Below are 14,135 nucleotides of genomic sequence, written 5' to 3' on the forward strand. Positions count from 1 at the left end.
AGATGCGTGGAGAGTGCTGTGTGAGTACCAGTGGGGTAAGAGGACGCGCGGTGGGATGGGGTTGGAGATGCGTGGAGGGTGCTGTGTGAGTACCAGCGAGGGAAGAGGACGCGCGGTGGGATGGGGTTGGAGATGCGTGGAGGGTGCTGTGTGAGTACCAGCGAGGGAAGAGGACGCGCGGTGGGATGGGGTTGGAGATGCGTGGAGGGTGCTGTGTGAGTACCAGCGAGGGAAGAGGACGCGCGGTGGGATGGGGTTGGAGATGCGTGGAGGGTGCTGTGTGAGTACCAGCGAGGGAAGAGGACGCGCGGTGGGATGGGGTTGGAGATGCGTGGAGGGTGCTGTGTGAGTACCAGCGAGGGAAGAGGACGCGCGGTGGGATGGGGTTGGAGATGCGTGGAGGGTGCTGTGTGAGTACCAGCGAGGGAAGAGGACGCGCGGTGGGATGGGGTTGGAGATGCGTGGAGGGTGCTGTGTGAGTACCAGCGAGGGAAGAGGACGCGCGGTGGGATGGGGTTGGAGATGCGTGGAGAGTGCTGTGTGAGTACCAGCGGGGGAAGAGGACGCGCGGTGGGATGGGGTTGGAGATGCGTGGAGGGTGCTGTGTGAGTACCAGCGGGGGAAGAGGACGCGCGGTGGGATGGGGTTGGAGATGCGTGGAGGGTGCTGTGTGAGTACCAGCGGGGGAAGAGGACGCGCGGTGGGATGGGGTTGGAGATGCGTGGAGGGTGCTGTGTGAGTACCAGCGAGGGAAGAGGACGCGTGGTGGGATGGGGTTGGAGATGCGTGGAGAGTGCTGTGTGAGTACCAGCGAGGGAAGAGGACGCGCGGTGGGATGGGGTTGGAGATGCGTGGAGAGTGCTGTGTGAGTACCAGTGGGGGAAGAGGACGCGCGGTGGGATGGGGTTGGAGATGCGTGGAGAGTGCTGTGTGAGTACCAGCGAGGGAAGAGGACGCGCGGTGGGATGGGGTTGGAGATGCGTGGAGAGTGCTGTGTGAGTACCAGTGGGGGAAGAGGACGCGTGGTGGGATGGGGTTGGAAAGGTGTGGGTCTAGGCTTTGTTGAGGCAGCTGTAATTTTTCAAATTTACTTTTTAACATACTCTGTTATAGGTTGTCCCTTCATTCCTTGGCCAAGTGCGGGACTTGCTGTTGCGTGTTTGCGCCCTGGTCTGGCGTGCTGTGCTCACCGTGGCGCCGAGCGTGGTCGTGTTCCCATGTCTCCAGTCTTGTGAGCTGTCTCACTGTGCCCCACGGCTGCCAGGCTTAGTCTAAGCTGTGTTTGATCATGACTTTCAGCTTTGTTTTCATGACCCCTGTGTTCCCATCGTGGCTCCATTGTCCTTGGTCATCTGTTGTTTCTTCTGCTTGTTTGTGACCCCACTGAGGCTAGGACCATGTCCTTCCTCCCTGTTGCCGTGCCTGGGCAGGAGGCGCCCCGTGACTCTCCGTGGAACGAGTGGGCCTCAGCCCTGTGGCCGCCACAGCTTTCACTTGTATTTTCTGGTTGTGTATTCATGAATCCAGAAAGAACCTTTTCGTTCTTGACACACTTCTTCTGTCGTGAACTAATAGAAAATTCTGTGCGGCACTTCTTCCTGTATTTTGAGTCAAATAAAGCAAGATTTAGCAGCATAGAAAGTACATAGATTATTACACACTGTGACATTGTAGCCTAGACCTGAGGCACAGAGGTAGTTGTTGGTGATTTTAATGAGACAGGAACTGTAAGTCTGCACCTGGTTTTCCTCAGATTTCACCTCATGCACCCTTTCTCTGCTGACTTTGCTCCGCCTCCTTTCCCAGGGGCTCCACACAGCCAGTGAGGACACACATGAGGAGATTTCCACTGGGGAAGCCTCTGCCGGAGACTCTGTACCCAAGGTTTTCACCAGGCTGCCCCGTAGGCCCCCTCTGCCTGGCGTGCCTGAGAAGGACACTGTCCCTGGCCTGCTGTGCCAGCTCTTCTCCCCATAACACCTGATTGTAATGTTCGATTTGATCACTCCTTCCAGGAGTTGTCCGGTTTCTCCCTGGCGTGGGGCTGTTGTCCCCTTGCGATCAGTAATCTAACTCTGGGGAGCCACTGTGAGACGATTTAAGTGTCCTGCCCCTCACCCAGTGGTGATTCTTTCCTGAGCCAGAGTCTTTACTAAGGGTACTGACCTTTCCACCCATCTCCGTCAGCCCGTCCCCTATTCTGGGGAGCGCCTGCAGGGCCTTCTGCTCAGGCAGTGGTTAGTCAGTCACCTTTACTGATGCTCAGGTTGTCCCAGATTTGGCCATCAAGAGTCACTTCAGACTGGCACCTGTGTTCTTTTGAGCACTTTCTAATCATTTGAGGCATACCAAGATGTTTTAGGTTCTGGGAGCTCGTTGCCCTTGTGCTGGAGTCAGCCGCGTCTCCATGGAGCCCTGGTTCCTCTGGCAGCAGGTGTGCTTGCTGCCATGGTGGCGTTGCTGCCTCTCCACCCTTTACGCAGACAGAGCTGATAGGGATGTGCCTTAGACATCAAGAACTGGGCCGGTCATGGTGGCTCACGCTTGTAATCCCAGCACTTTGGGAGGCCAAGGCGGGTGGGTCACAAGGTCAGGAGTTTGAGACCAGCCTGGCCAAGATGGTGAAACCCCGTCTCTACTAAAAATACAAAAATTAGCTGGGCGTGGTGGCACATGCCTGTAATCCCAGCTACTCGGTAGGCTGAGGCAGGAGAATTGCTTGAACCTGGGAGTGGAGGTTGCAGTGAGCCGAGATCGCGCTACTGCACTCTAGTCTGGGAGACAGAGCAAGACTCTGTCTCAAAAGAAAAAAAAGAAATCACGAACTGGTACTGATGCGTCCAATTTTATAACTTGGAGGGCTCTTTCTTGCCTCTCATTTATTTCTGCTCTCACCAACATCAACACATCTCTGTATTTGCTCAGTGCTACAACGTGCATAAGATAGTTTCAGAATTGCTACACCCACGCCACAACTAGGAGCAGACCTACTGAGAACAGCTCCAAATTTGCAACTAAACTTTTCCTTTTGGACAGTATGTATCATAGTGTTTATTAACGTCTCCTTCAGCTTCATCCTTTTCAGGGTTTTTGTAGTTAGTCTTGCATGTTTAATTGAGGTATTTTTGTTGTGATCAAACTAAGTTTATAAGTTCCCATATGCAGAACTAACATCTTGATCACGTTGAGACATACTCAAGAGCAAGGGCTGCCTTTCCTTTTGTGCAAGTCTGCTTCTGTGTTTTACACTTTATTTTATTAGAGATTTTTAAAAATTCTCTCTCTCTTTTTTTTTAAAGACAAGGTCTTATTCTGTCACTCAGGCCAGAGTGCAGTGGTGGGTTCTTGGGTCACTGCCACCTCAACCTCCCGGGCTCAAGTGATTGTCCTATCTCAGCCTCTTGATTGAGTTGAGACCACAGGCATGCGCCCAGCTAATTTTTTTGTATTTTCTGTAGAGATAGGGTTTTGCCATGTTGGACAGGCTGGTCTTGAATTCCTAGGTTCAAGGGATCCACCTGCCTCCACCTCCCAAAGTTCTGGGATTACAGCTGTGAGCCACGGTGCCTTACAGGGTCTCGCTCTGTCACCCAGGCTGGAGTGCTGGAGTGCAGTGGTGCGATCTTGGTTCACTGCAACCTCCGCCCCTCTAGGCTGACGCCATCCTCCCACCTCAGCCTCCCAAATAGCTGGGACCACGCCTGCCTTTTTTTTTTTTTTTTTTTTTTTTTTTTTGGTGTTTTTAGTAGAGATGGGATCTTACCATGTTGCCCAGGCTGATCTCAAACTCCTGGCCCCAAGTGATCCTCCTGCCTCAGTGCCCTGAAGTGCTGGGACTACAGGTGTGAGCCACTGCGCCTGGCCGCCATAGTTCAATATTGAACTATATTTATTTGCATTGCTGGTATAAATCCCACTTAGTCATAGTATTATTTTCTTAATGTGGTATTAGAGTCTATCACTTGAATTTTATTTAGGAGTTTTTGCATCTATAATTCACAAGTGGTTGATCGGTAACTTTTGTTTTATGCTCTTGTTATGAGGTTTTGGTATTGATGTTCTACTTAATTCATTAAAATAATTTGGAAGTTTTTACTTACTTTCTGTTTCTGAAGTCATTTATGTAGCACTGGCGCTACCTGGTCTCTAAGGTTTGGTGGAATTTTGGGAAACTAGCTGGGCCAGGTACTTTTTTGTAACTCTTTGATGAAAATTGGTCTGTTTTCAGCCATTTGCTAATTTTGATAAAGTACATTTTCTTGGAAATTACGTATTTCGGTTAAGTTGTAAAACTTACTTTCATTGAGGTATATGAAGTGGTCTTTCTTTACTTTTTTTTTTGCGATGGAGTTTCGCTCTTCTTGCCCAGGCTGGAGTGCAGTGGTGCGATCTTGGCTCACTGCAACCTCCGCCTCTTGGGTTCAAGTGGTTCTCCTGCCTCAGCCTCCCGAGTAGCTGGGATTACAGGCATGTGCCACCACGCCCTGCTAATTTTGTAGTTTGGAGACGGGGTTTCTCCATGTTGGTCAGGCTGGTCTCAAACTCCCGACCTCAGGTGATCTGCCTGCCTCAGCCTCTCAAAGTTTTGGGATTACAGGCGTGAGCCACCACGCCCAGCTTTTTTGACTTTTAAAATGTGCTGTCAGTAATTATTTTCCCATCATTATTTATTTATTATTATTATTTTTTGAGACGGACTCTCACTCTGTCACTCAGGCTGTAGTGTAGTGGCGCATTCTCGACTCACTGCAACCTCTGCCTCCCAGGTCCAAGTGATTCTTCTGCCTCAGCCTCCCAGTAGCTGGGGTTACAGGCGCCTGCCACCATGCCCGGCTAATTTTTGTATTTTTAGTAGGGATGGGGTTTCACCATGTTGGCCAGGCTGGTCTCAAACTCCTGACATCAGGCAATCTCCCAAAGTGCTGGGATTACAGGCATGAACCACGGCGCCCAGCCCCCATCATTATTTCTTATTTTGTATATTTGTGCTTTCTCTCTTTCTTCCTTGATTAAATTAGCTAGTTCGATTTTTTCCCTCCAGAGAACCAGGATTTTAATGTATTCATCTGATTTATCGTTAGTCTGTTTTCTACTCAAGTTTCTACTTTCATTTGTATTATTTTCTTCTTTTTGTTTTCTCATGGTTTACTTTGTTCATTTTTTAGTTTTTAGGCGTTTGAAATGCATTTATTTTCATTCTTAAATTTTTATTGATATAGGTCTTTAAAGTTAGGAATTTTTCTCTGGTTACTACTTTAAATATATCCCATTGTTTTATCATTATTTTTCAGAAATTCTCTATTTTTGATTTGTATTTCACCCTTTCATTAAATAGTTGTTTAACAGAAAGCTTTTTAGCTTACAGAAAAAAAAAGATTAAAAAAATTTTGTTTAGAAATTTCTAGCTTTATTGCATTGTGTTCAGAAAGTGTTTATATTTTTGCTTTATGAAACTTATTTTTAAAATTTTATGAATTTGACTGTTGTGTGACCTAATAAATGATCAGTTTTTTTGGACATTTCATGTGTGTTTGAGAATGTATTTTCTGTTTCCAGATTGTAATGTTAAATATCCACAAGACCTATCTTACTGCTTGTGTTGTTTAGGTCATTTATATTTTGAATTTTGTCCATTTGACCTATCTTTAACTGACAGTGGTATGGTAAAGTCTTCTGTTAGTGGTGTGTTTCTGTTTCTCTTGCATCTCCTGTAGTTTCTGTTTTGTATAGGTGGTTGATGTATTATTTGGTGCTTAGGTGTTTACAACTTACAGTTTTTATGGAGTGAAATATGTCATTTACAGAATGGCCTCTGGGCAGTGTATCTTGCTTAGGGAGGCCTTGTCTGTCTGAAGAGAACTGATTTTCTGTATTTTATTTTAATAATTTTGTAATTTATGTCTTATATTGGGACCTGTATAGCTTCAAATTATTTATATATATTAGGAGCTCTGGGAGTTGAGGGTCTAATTTTACTGTCTGAATGCATAGCAAATTGGCCTAACACCATTTCATAATAGTGTGTCTTTTCTCCACTTACTGGGAATGTCACCTTTATTTTAAACCAACATCCTGTATGCACAATATTCTAGACACTTTGGTTCTATTGATCATTGTCTGTCCTGTGCCAGAATCAGACTTTTAATTATTATGCTTTTTTTTTTTTTTGAGATGGAGTCTTACCCTGTTGCCCAGGCTGGAGTGCAGTGGCTTGATCTTGGCTCACTGCAACCTTTACCTCCCGGGTTCAAGCGATTCTTCTGTCCCAGTCTCCTGAGTAGCTGGGACTACAGGCGCCCACCACCACCCCTGGCTAATTTTTGTATTATTAGTGGAGACGGGGTTTCAACATATTGGCCAGGCTGGTCTCAAACTCGTGACCTCGTGATCCACCCGCCTCGGCATCCCAAAGTGCTGGGATTGCAGGCGTGAGCCACCGTGCCTGGCCTATTACACTTTTATAATATGTATCAATATCTTTCTTTTAAAATAAACCTTGTGGCCATCTACATTTTCCCTTCCACATGTCGAGTGTCCAAATTTATTTTCTGAAGATGGCTGTAGCAGCATACCCATCCCACATGCTCCTCTCTATGTGACAGTGACTTTCCCTTGTTGAAAGGCTGGGCCTGTGTTTCCTCCAGTTGAATCTGGGTGGGCCTCTGACTGTGGCAGAAGCAACACTGTGATACTTGAGAGGAAGTCCTAAAAGATAACGTGCCTTCTGCTGGATTCTCTCGGGGTGCTTGTTCTTAGATCCCAGCCACCATGCTGTGGGGAAGCCAAGCAGCCCCGTGGGAAGGCCACTTGCAGGTGTTCAGCCTGCCCCAGCTGAGTCCCACTGTGTGTTTTAGCTCCCAGCCTCAACACGCCGCTGACACCAGGTGGAGCAGAGACCTTGGTTCCCACCAAATCCTCTCTCAGTTGTAGATCCGTGTGCAAAAGAAAGTTTTACACCACTATAGCTTGGAGTGGCCTGTTACACAGCAGTAGATAACTGGAATATCAGTTGAAAAAGAGAAGGCTGGAGGCATTTTGATTGGGATTGCCTTGAATAAGTTGTTAATTCATTTGAGAAGAATTTTAATCATGAGTCTTCTTGAATCAGGGAATGTGGTATGTATGTTTTTCCATTCTTTATGACTTTTTTCTGCCCTTATTTTTCGTAAAAGTTTTACATTTTTATTGTTAGCTTTAGCTTTTGTGGCCATTTTGAATGAGACTTTTTTCCTTAAAATTACATTCTAATAGCCTTTTTTTTCAAATCTTGATTATCGTCTATTTAAAAAAAGGAGTAAGTTGATAATATTGAGGATTTTAGATTTAAAGTAAAACTCTGTTATGTTGAGTAGTTGCTTTAGGACTTATAGAGTACATCTGTAACAGCATAATTCTTCCTTCAAGTAATATGAATTATATTACTTGATGCGTGATATAAGAACTTTGTATCATTGACTTCTGTTTTCTCCCTCCCAGCCTTTGTTATTGTTGTCATACATTTTCTATACTTGTTAAAACCCCATAGTACATTGTTACTATTTTTTGCCTTAAACAGTCTGTTATGCCTTGGAGAGATTAAAATAGAAAATCATGTCTTTTTTTATTTTTTATTTTTTTTGAGACAGAGTTTCGCTCTTGTCCAGGCTGGAGTGCAGTGGGGTGATCTCAGCTCACTGCAACCTCCGCCTCCCAGGTTCAATCGATACTCCTGCCTCAGCCTCTGAAGTAGCTGAGATTACAGGCGTCTGCCACCACGCCTGGCTAATTTTTTATATTTCTAGTAGAGATGGGGTTTCTGCCATGTTGGCCAGGCCATTCTTGAACTCCTGACTGCAGGTTATCTGCCCACCTGGGCCTCCTAAAGTGCTGGGATTACAGGTGTGAGCCACTGCACATATTTACCCACCCAGTTTCCATTTCCATTGCTGCCTGTTCCTTTTCTTTAAAATCCCTCCGCCTCCCAGGTTCAAGCGATTCTCCTGCCTCAGCCTCCTGAGTAGCTGGGATTACAGGTGCACACCACCACACCCAGCTCATTTTTGTATTTTTAGTAGAAATGGGGTTTCACCATGTTGATCAGGCTGGTCTCGAACTCCTGACCTTGTGATCCGCCCGCCTCTGCCTCCCAAAGTGCTTGGATTACAGGCGTGAGCCACCATGCCCAGCCTTTGTTGCTGTCTCTTCCTTTGTGCAGATCCAGGTTTTCATCTGATCTGGATTTCCTTCTGACCGAAGGATTTCTGTAACCTTGCTTGTAGTGTAGGTCTGTTACGGTAAGCTCTTTCGGCTTTTGTACATTGGGAAAGTCTATTTTGCCTTAATTTTTGAAAAATATTTTCACTCGTTAGGGAATTCTAGGTTGACAATTTTTTTTAAAGATGTTTCACCTCTTTTGGGTTCCATTGTTTCCCATGAGAAATCTTTCATTATTATTTTTGCTATTTTGTACAAAAGTGGCTTTTTTTCTTTGCATTTTAAGATTTTTTCTTTCTTTTTTCTTTTTTCTTTTTTTGAGAGAGTCTCGCACTGTTGCCCAGGCTGGAGTGCAGTGGAGCAATCTCGGCTCACTGCAACCTCCGCCTCCCGGGTTCAAGCGATTCTCCTGCCTCAGCCTCCTGAGTAGCTGGGATTATAGGTGCCCGCCACCATGCCCAGCTAATTTTTTTTGTATTTTTAGTAGTAGAGACGGGGTTTAACCGTGTTGGCCAGGCTAGTCTCGAACTCCCGACCTTCTGATTTGCCCACCTCGGCCTCCCAAAGTGCTGGGATTACAGGCATGAGCCACCGCGCCGGGCCAAGATTTTTTTTCTTTATATTGGTTTTTAACAGTTTGATTATGGTATGCTTTGGTGTAGATTTCTTAATATTTCTTGTACTTGGGGTTTGGGGGTTTATTTTTTTTCTTTTTTGTGGGGGTGGATATGACCTTTATTGAGCATATCCACCGGAGAGGAAATCATGTTTGTACAAAACCAGATGTTTGTTACTATACCTTCTGCATCACAATTAAAATCTGAGCAGTATTTAAAAAACAGTCAACTCAGTCAAAACCCACTGCTTCAGAATCAATAGCTTCTTTGAAGCCACAGTAACACTTAAATATGGTTAAGACTCGAATGTAGAAATTTGGTTGGTTGGAAAGCTAATTAAACTTCTAACTTGCTTAAATAGAATTACAGAAAGGTAAATTGTGTTTTTCACAGAGATGCAGTCCACTGGAATCACCAACACTGGACAGCTGGTAGAGTATTTAGAGTCCTGAGAAACAAGGAATCCAGGCATCCTTTAGACAGTCTGCTGTTGTCCCTTCTTCCCAGTCAGAGATTTGTGGGTGTGTGCAGTGACACCACCACCAGCAATTGTAGCCTTGACAAGAGACTCCAGTTCTTCATCTCCAGGAATAGCAAGTTGCAAGTGATAAGGGGTGACACGCTTTACCTTTAAGTTTTTTTTTTTTGGGGGGAGGATTGAATTTCGCTCTTGTTGCCCAGGCTGGAGTGCAATGGCACGATCTCGGCTCACTGCAACCTCTGCCTCCCGGGTTCAAGCGATTTTCCTGCTTCATCCTCCTGAGTAGCTGGGATTATAGGCAGCCACCACGCCCAGTTAATTTTGTATTTTTAGTAGAGACGGGGTTTCTCCGTGTTGGTCAGGCTGGTCTTGAACTTCCAACCTCAGGCGATCCTCCTGCCTTAGCCTCCCAAAGTGCTGGGATTACAGGCATAAGCCACCGCACCCGGCCACCTTTAAGTCTTCTGATGCATTTCCTGCCAGTTCAAGTCCCTCTGCAGCGAGGTACTCCAGGATGGCTGTGTTGTACACAGCGGCAGTCGCGCCCACACGTCCATGACTGGCCGTCCTAGATTTCAGGTGTCGATGAATATGGCCCCCTGGGAGCTGCAAGCCGGCTCTGCGAGCGGGAAACCGCCTGTGTCTTGGCCTTTCTGGAGTCCTTTCCCACCTTACTGCCAGCCATTTCGAATTCTGCTGAAGCTCAAGCAAGCAAGGCAGAGAAAGGGCTAATCAGACCCGTGGCGAGATCCCACCACCTACTCCTTCGGCGCACTGTGATTCAAACTGCTTGGGGTTTATAGTTTTGATTTAATTTGGAACATTTTTATTTTATTTTATTTTTGAGGCAGGGTGTTACTCTGTCACCCAGGCTGGAGTGCAGTGGCACCATCTTGTCTCACCACAACCTCTGCCTCCTGGGTTCAAGCGATTCTTGTGCCTCATCTTCCATGTAGCTTGAAGTATAGGCGTGTGCCACCGTACCCAGCTAATTTTTGTATTTTTAGTAAAAATGGGGTTTCGCCACGTTGGCCAGGCTGGTCTCAAACTCCTGGCCTCAAGTGATCCCAAAGTGCTGGGATTACAGGCATGAGCCACTGCACATGGCCTGATGTAGAACATTTTTGGTCATTGTTTCCTCAGATTGTTTTTCTGTTGCACCCTCTCTGGGGGAGTGTGTGTGTGTGTGTGTGTGTGTGTGTGTGTGTGTGCGCGCGCATGCGTGCGCACGCTACATGAAGTTCCATAACTCACTGATAATCTGTTGATATTTTTTGTAGTCCTTTTTCCCTTTTTCTTGGTGTTTCATTTGTGTAATTGCTGCTGCTCTGTCTTCGTGTTAACCTTTTCTTCTGCAGTGTCTAATCGGCTCTCATTCCACTTAGCATATTTTCATTTTAGATGTTGAGGTTTTCATCTCTAAAAGTTCCATATGGGTCTTTTTCTTAATTAAGTATCTTCCATGTGTCTTCTTCACTTCAGTCCACTACCTTCTTCAACATATGAAATAACTAAGTGACAGTAGTTACTGTAACTCTTTTAATTGCTTTCTGTGTCATTACTGGGGCTATTTCTATTGATTGATTTTTCCTTTTGAGTATAGCTTTATGATTTGATAGGTCTGGAGCAGTGATCAGTCCAGGACAAATTATTCCTTACAGCCGAGGCAAGACAGTCTTGGGTTCCTCTGGTTTTCCAGACTGGCCTATGGGGACAGCCCTGTTCCCTGCCCTGTGTGACTGCCAAGCATGGGTGCCTCTGATCGTGTCTGCGGGTTCTGTTCCAGCAATGGGTGGTTCCCGCATGTACTTACTCGTCAGTTCCCTGTGGAATATTTGAGGGCCCTGTGCCGGTCTACTTTACTCACCATGTCCCTCTCCTCTCCTAACACAGTCCTAGGAAGTCTAGCTGTCTTGATCTCCCTGGCCTGGGCTCTGCGTCCTCAACTCAGGGAGTCTGCCAGCTTCCCCTCTGTCACCCCCTGCCCTCCCCACCCTCTGGTGGGCACCCAGAGGGCTTGCTGGGCTTGTTTCCCATCTCTGAGTGTTGAGGGGAGGAATCATTGTCCTTTGTTCCTTGGTGTCCTGGTCTTGAAAACCATTGATTCATGTTTCTTGGTTTTTGGTGTTTTGTTTTGGTTTTTGTTTGTTTGTTTGTTGTTGTTTTTGAGACAGTCTTGCTCTATCACCCAGGCTGGAGTGTAGTAGTGAGATCTCAGCTCACTACAACCTCCACCTCCTGGGGTCAAGCAATTCTCCTGCCTCAGCCTGCTAAGTAGCTGGGATTACAGGTGCACGCTACCATGCCCAGCTAATTTTTGCATTTTTCATAGAGACGGGGTTTCACCATGTTGGCCAAGCTGGTCTTGAACTCCTGACCTCAAGTGATCTGCCCACCTCAGCCTCCCAAAGTGCTGAGATTACAGGTGTGAGCCACCATGCCCACCCTGTGTTTTTTTTTTTTTTTTGGTTGGTTCAGGCAGTGGTGTAAATCTAGTCCCTGTCACTTCATCTTGGCTAGAAGCAGTTCACTCATTGATTTCTAGCTTTTGATGGAGTGTAATCTATTACTATCATAGTATTAATAATTAATATCATTGATGTGCAGATTGTTCTGAATTTGGCTTCTGTACTGATGTACTGAGAATGTACTGATTCTTTGAGTACTCTCTGGGCTCATCCCCTCCTCTTGCTTCATCTCAGGGCTCAGCCCTGGCTCCTTCCAGTGGGAAACTGTATTTAGAAGTCAGGACCTGGAGCTAGGGGAGAGCTTTGCTGGTGAGCTCTCAGTGGGCATGGCTAGAGAACACGTGTGTACACCCACACGTGTACGTGCACACATTTACATCTGTATTTCGTGTGTAGCTGCTTGTGTACGTACATACATACATGTACACACGAGCCCATTTCAGTCCAGCACTGCAAGGGTGATCCTGGTTTCCTCCCTTCTATGTTTGTAACTCCCTTCTCCACATGGAGGAGCCAGGCACTGGTTCTCCTCTGTGTTTCTGATGGGAGTAATCCCTCTGTGAATGACCATCCTCCTGTCACTGCTGCTCTGCTCCCAGCAGGTGGATGCCCATTCCCACACTTGCCTGGCAGTGTGCCTGGCACAGACTTCCTCCTCACCTCACTTGATCTGCAATTAGGACAGGCTCGGGACTTAAATTGAATAAAAAGGCATCCCTGTCTGGGGGATGCCCTTTGTGCCCTGCTTGGCCCCTTATACCACTTACACCCTTATACCTCTGTGCCAGCCCCAAAATCCTTCATCATCTCACTTGGGGCCTCACATCTTGTTCTGTACTTCCCTCTACTGCCATCTGGACACCCTCCTCACTGCTGAGCTCTGGTACCTGGGGCAGCCTGCTGTGCTTGCCCACCTTGGGCCCTGATGCCCTGCCCCTGGCTGCTGCTGCCTCTGTCTTGGAGCTGGAGCCTTCCCCTCTGACTCGGCTCTTGGGTCCTGCATGTGTTCCTGCCCACTGCCCATGGGTTTTCCTGTAGTGACTTTGTTTTCTTTCTTTTTTTTTTTTGTTTTTTTTGAGATGGAGTCTCACTCTGTTGCCCAGGATGGAATGCAGTGGCATGATCTTGGCTCACTGCAACCTCCGCCTCCCAGGTTCATACAATTCTCCTGCCTCAGCCTCCTGGGTAGCTGGGACTACAGGCGCCCACCACCACGCATGGCTATTTTTCTATTTTTAGTAGAGATGGGGTTTCACTATTTGGCCATGCTGGGACTTTGTTTTCTTTAGAGACCCTTAGCTTCACTGGCTCTGCTGGTCCTCTTAAGAGTCACAGAGTCGTTTTTAACATGTCGTTTTGTTTGCTAGCTGGGATGAGTGATAGGCTGGATCTTGCCAACCGGTTTGCCCCAGGATTATGTGGAACTTCTCTGTACTCCCTCTGTCCTGCCTCATGCTCTGTGAGGTTTCTTCTGGAGAGTTCCTGCAAATTGACTGAGCAGAGCTGCTCTAGTGTCCCCTTGGGATGTGGCAGCCTCTGCCCGGTGTGGACAACTTGGAGCCAGGACTCCTTCTGGGGTGGGGGTGGGGAGGAGTCCAGCTAAAGGGCTCTTGGTGGCCTTGTAAGAGGCGGAGAGGCTTCCAGCAGCTCCTTGGATGGCTCACCTGTGACGTGTGGATGGGGTCAGCCGGGTGCTATGTGTATTTTCTTGGCAGTCACAGGCTCTGGGCCCTGTTGGCCTTTTGGTTTTGCTTCCAGGCATGGCGTGTTGGGGCTTCCAGCACAGAATGGTTCACCAGTGCTGTAAAATCTATGCTTCAAGTCCCAAGAACTGCTGTGCTGTGGAAAATGTGCACTAGATAATTAAGTTACTGTTGGATATTTATTTGCAGGAAATTGAGTTTACCAGATGGTTTTAATCTCAGTTTTCAAAGTAAAAGATCTTTTCAGATTGTATGATATTTGTAATTTAAATCAGGACATAGCAGTTTTTAAAATCAGGATACAAATGAGAAGTACTGCCTTTTGGAACTTTCTATTTAGTTAGTTAAACCAAAAGAGAGGCTGGATACAGAATTTAGGATTTAATTTTTTTTTTTTGGAGATGCAGTCTCGCTCTGTCGCCCAGGCTGGAGTGCAGTGATGCGATCTTGACTCACTACAACCTCCGCCTCCCAGTTCAAGCAATTCCCCTGCCTCAGCCTCCTGAGTAGCTGGGACTACAGCTGCACACCGCCATGCCCGGCTAATCTTTCCATTTTTAGTAGAGATGGGGTTTCACCATGTTGCCCAGGCTGGTCTTGAACTCCTGAGCTCAGGCAATCCACCCACCTTAGCCTCCCAAAGTGCTAGGATTACAGGTGTGAGCCACTGTGC

At 46.7% G+C, this 14,135-nt stretch overlaps 1 protein-coding gene across 2 annotated transcripts in view; it reads left to right on the forward strand.

Annotated features, from left to right (window-relative positions):
- Positions 1–14,135, forward strand: part of TRAPPC10 (trafficking protein particle complex subunit 10) — a 94,664-nt gene that overhangs the window by 25,610 nt on the left and 54,919 nt on the right. The window lies entirely within an intron of this gene.

Source organism: Pan paniscus, chromosome 22 (assembly GCF_029289425.2).
Source record: "Pan paniscus chromosome 22, NHGRI_mPanPan1-v2.0_pri, whole genome shotgun sequence".
NCBI classification, from domain to species: Eukaryota; Metazoa; Chordata; class Mammalia; order Primates; family Hominidae; genus Pan; species Pan paniscus.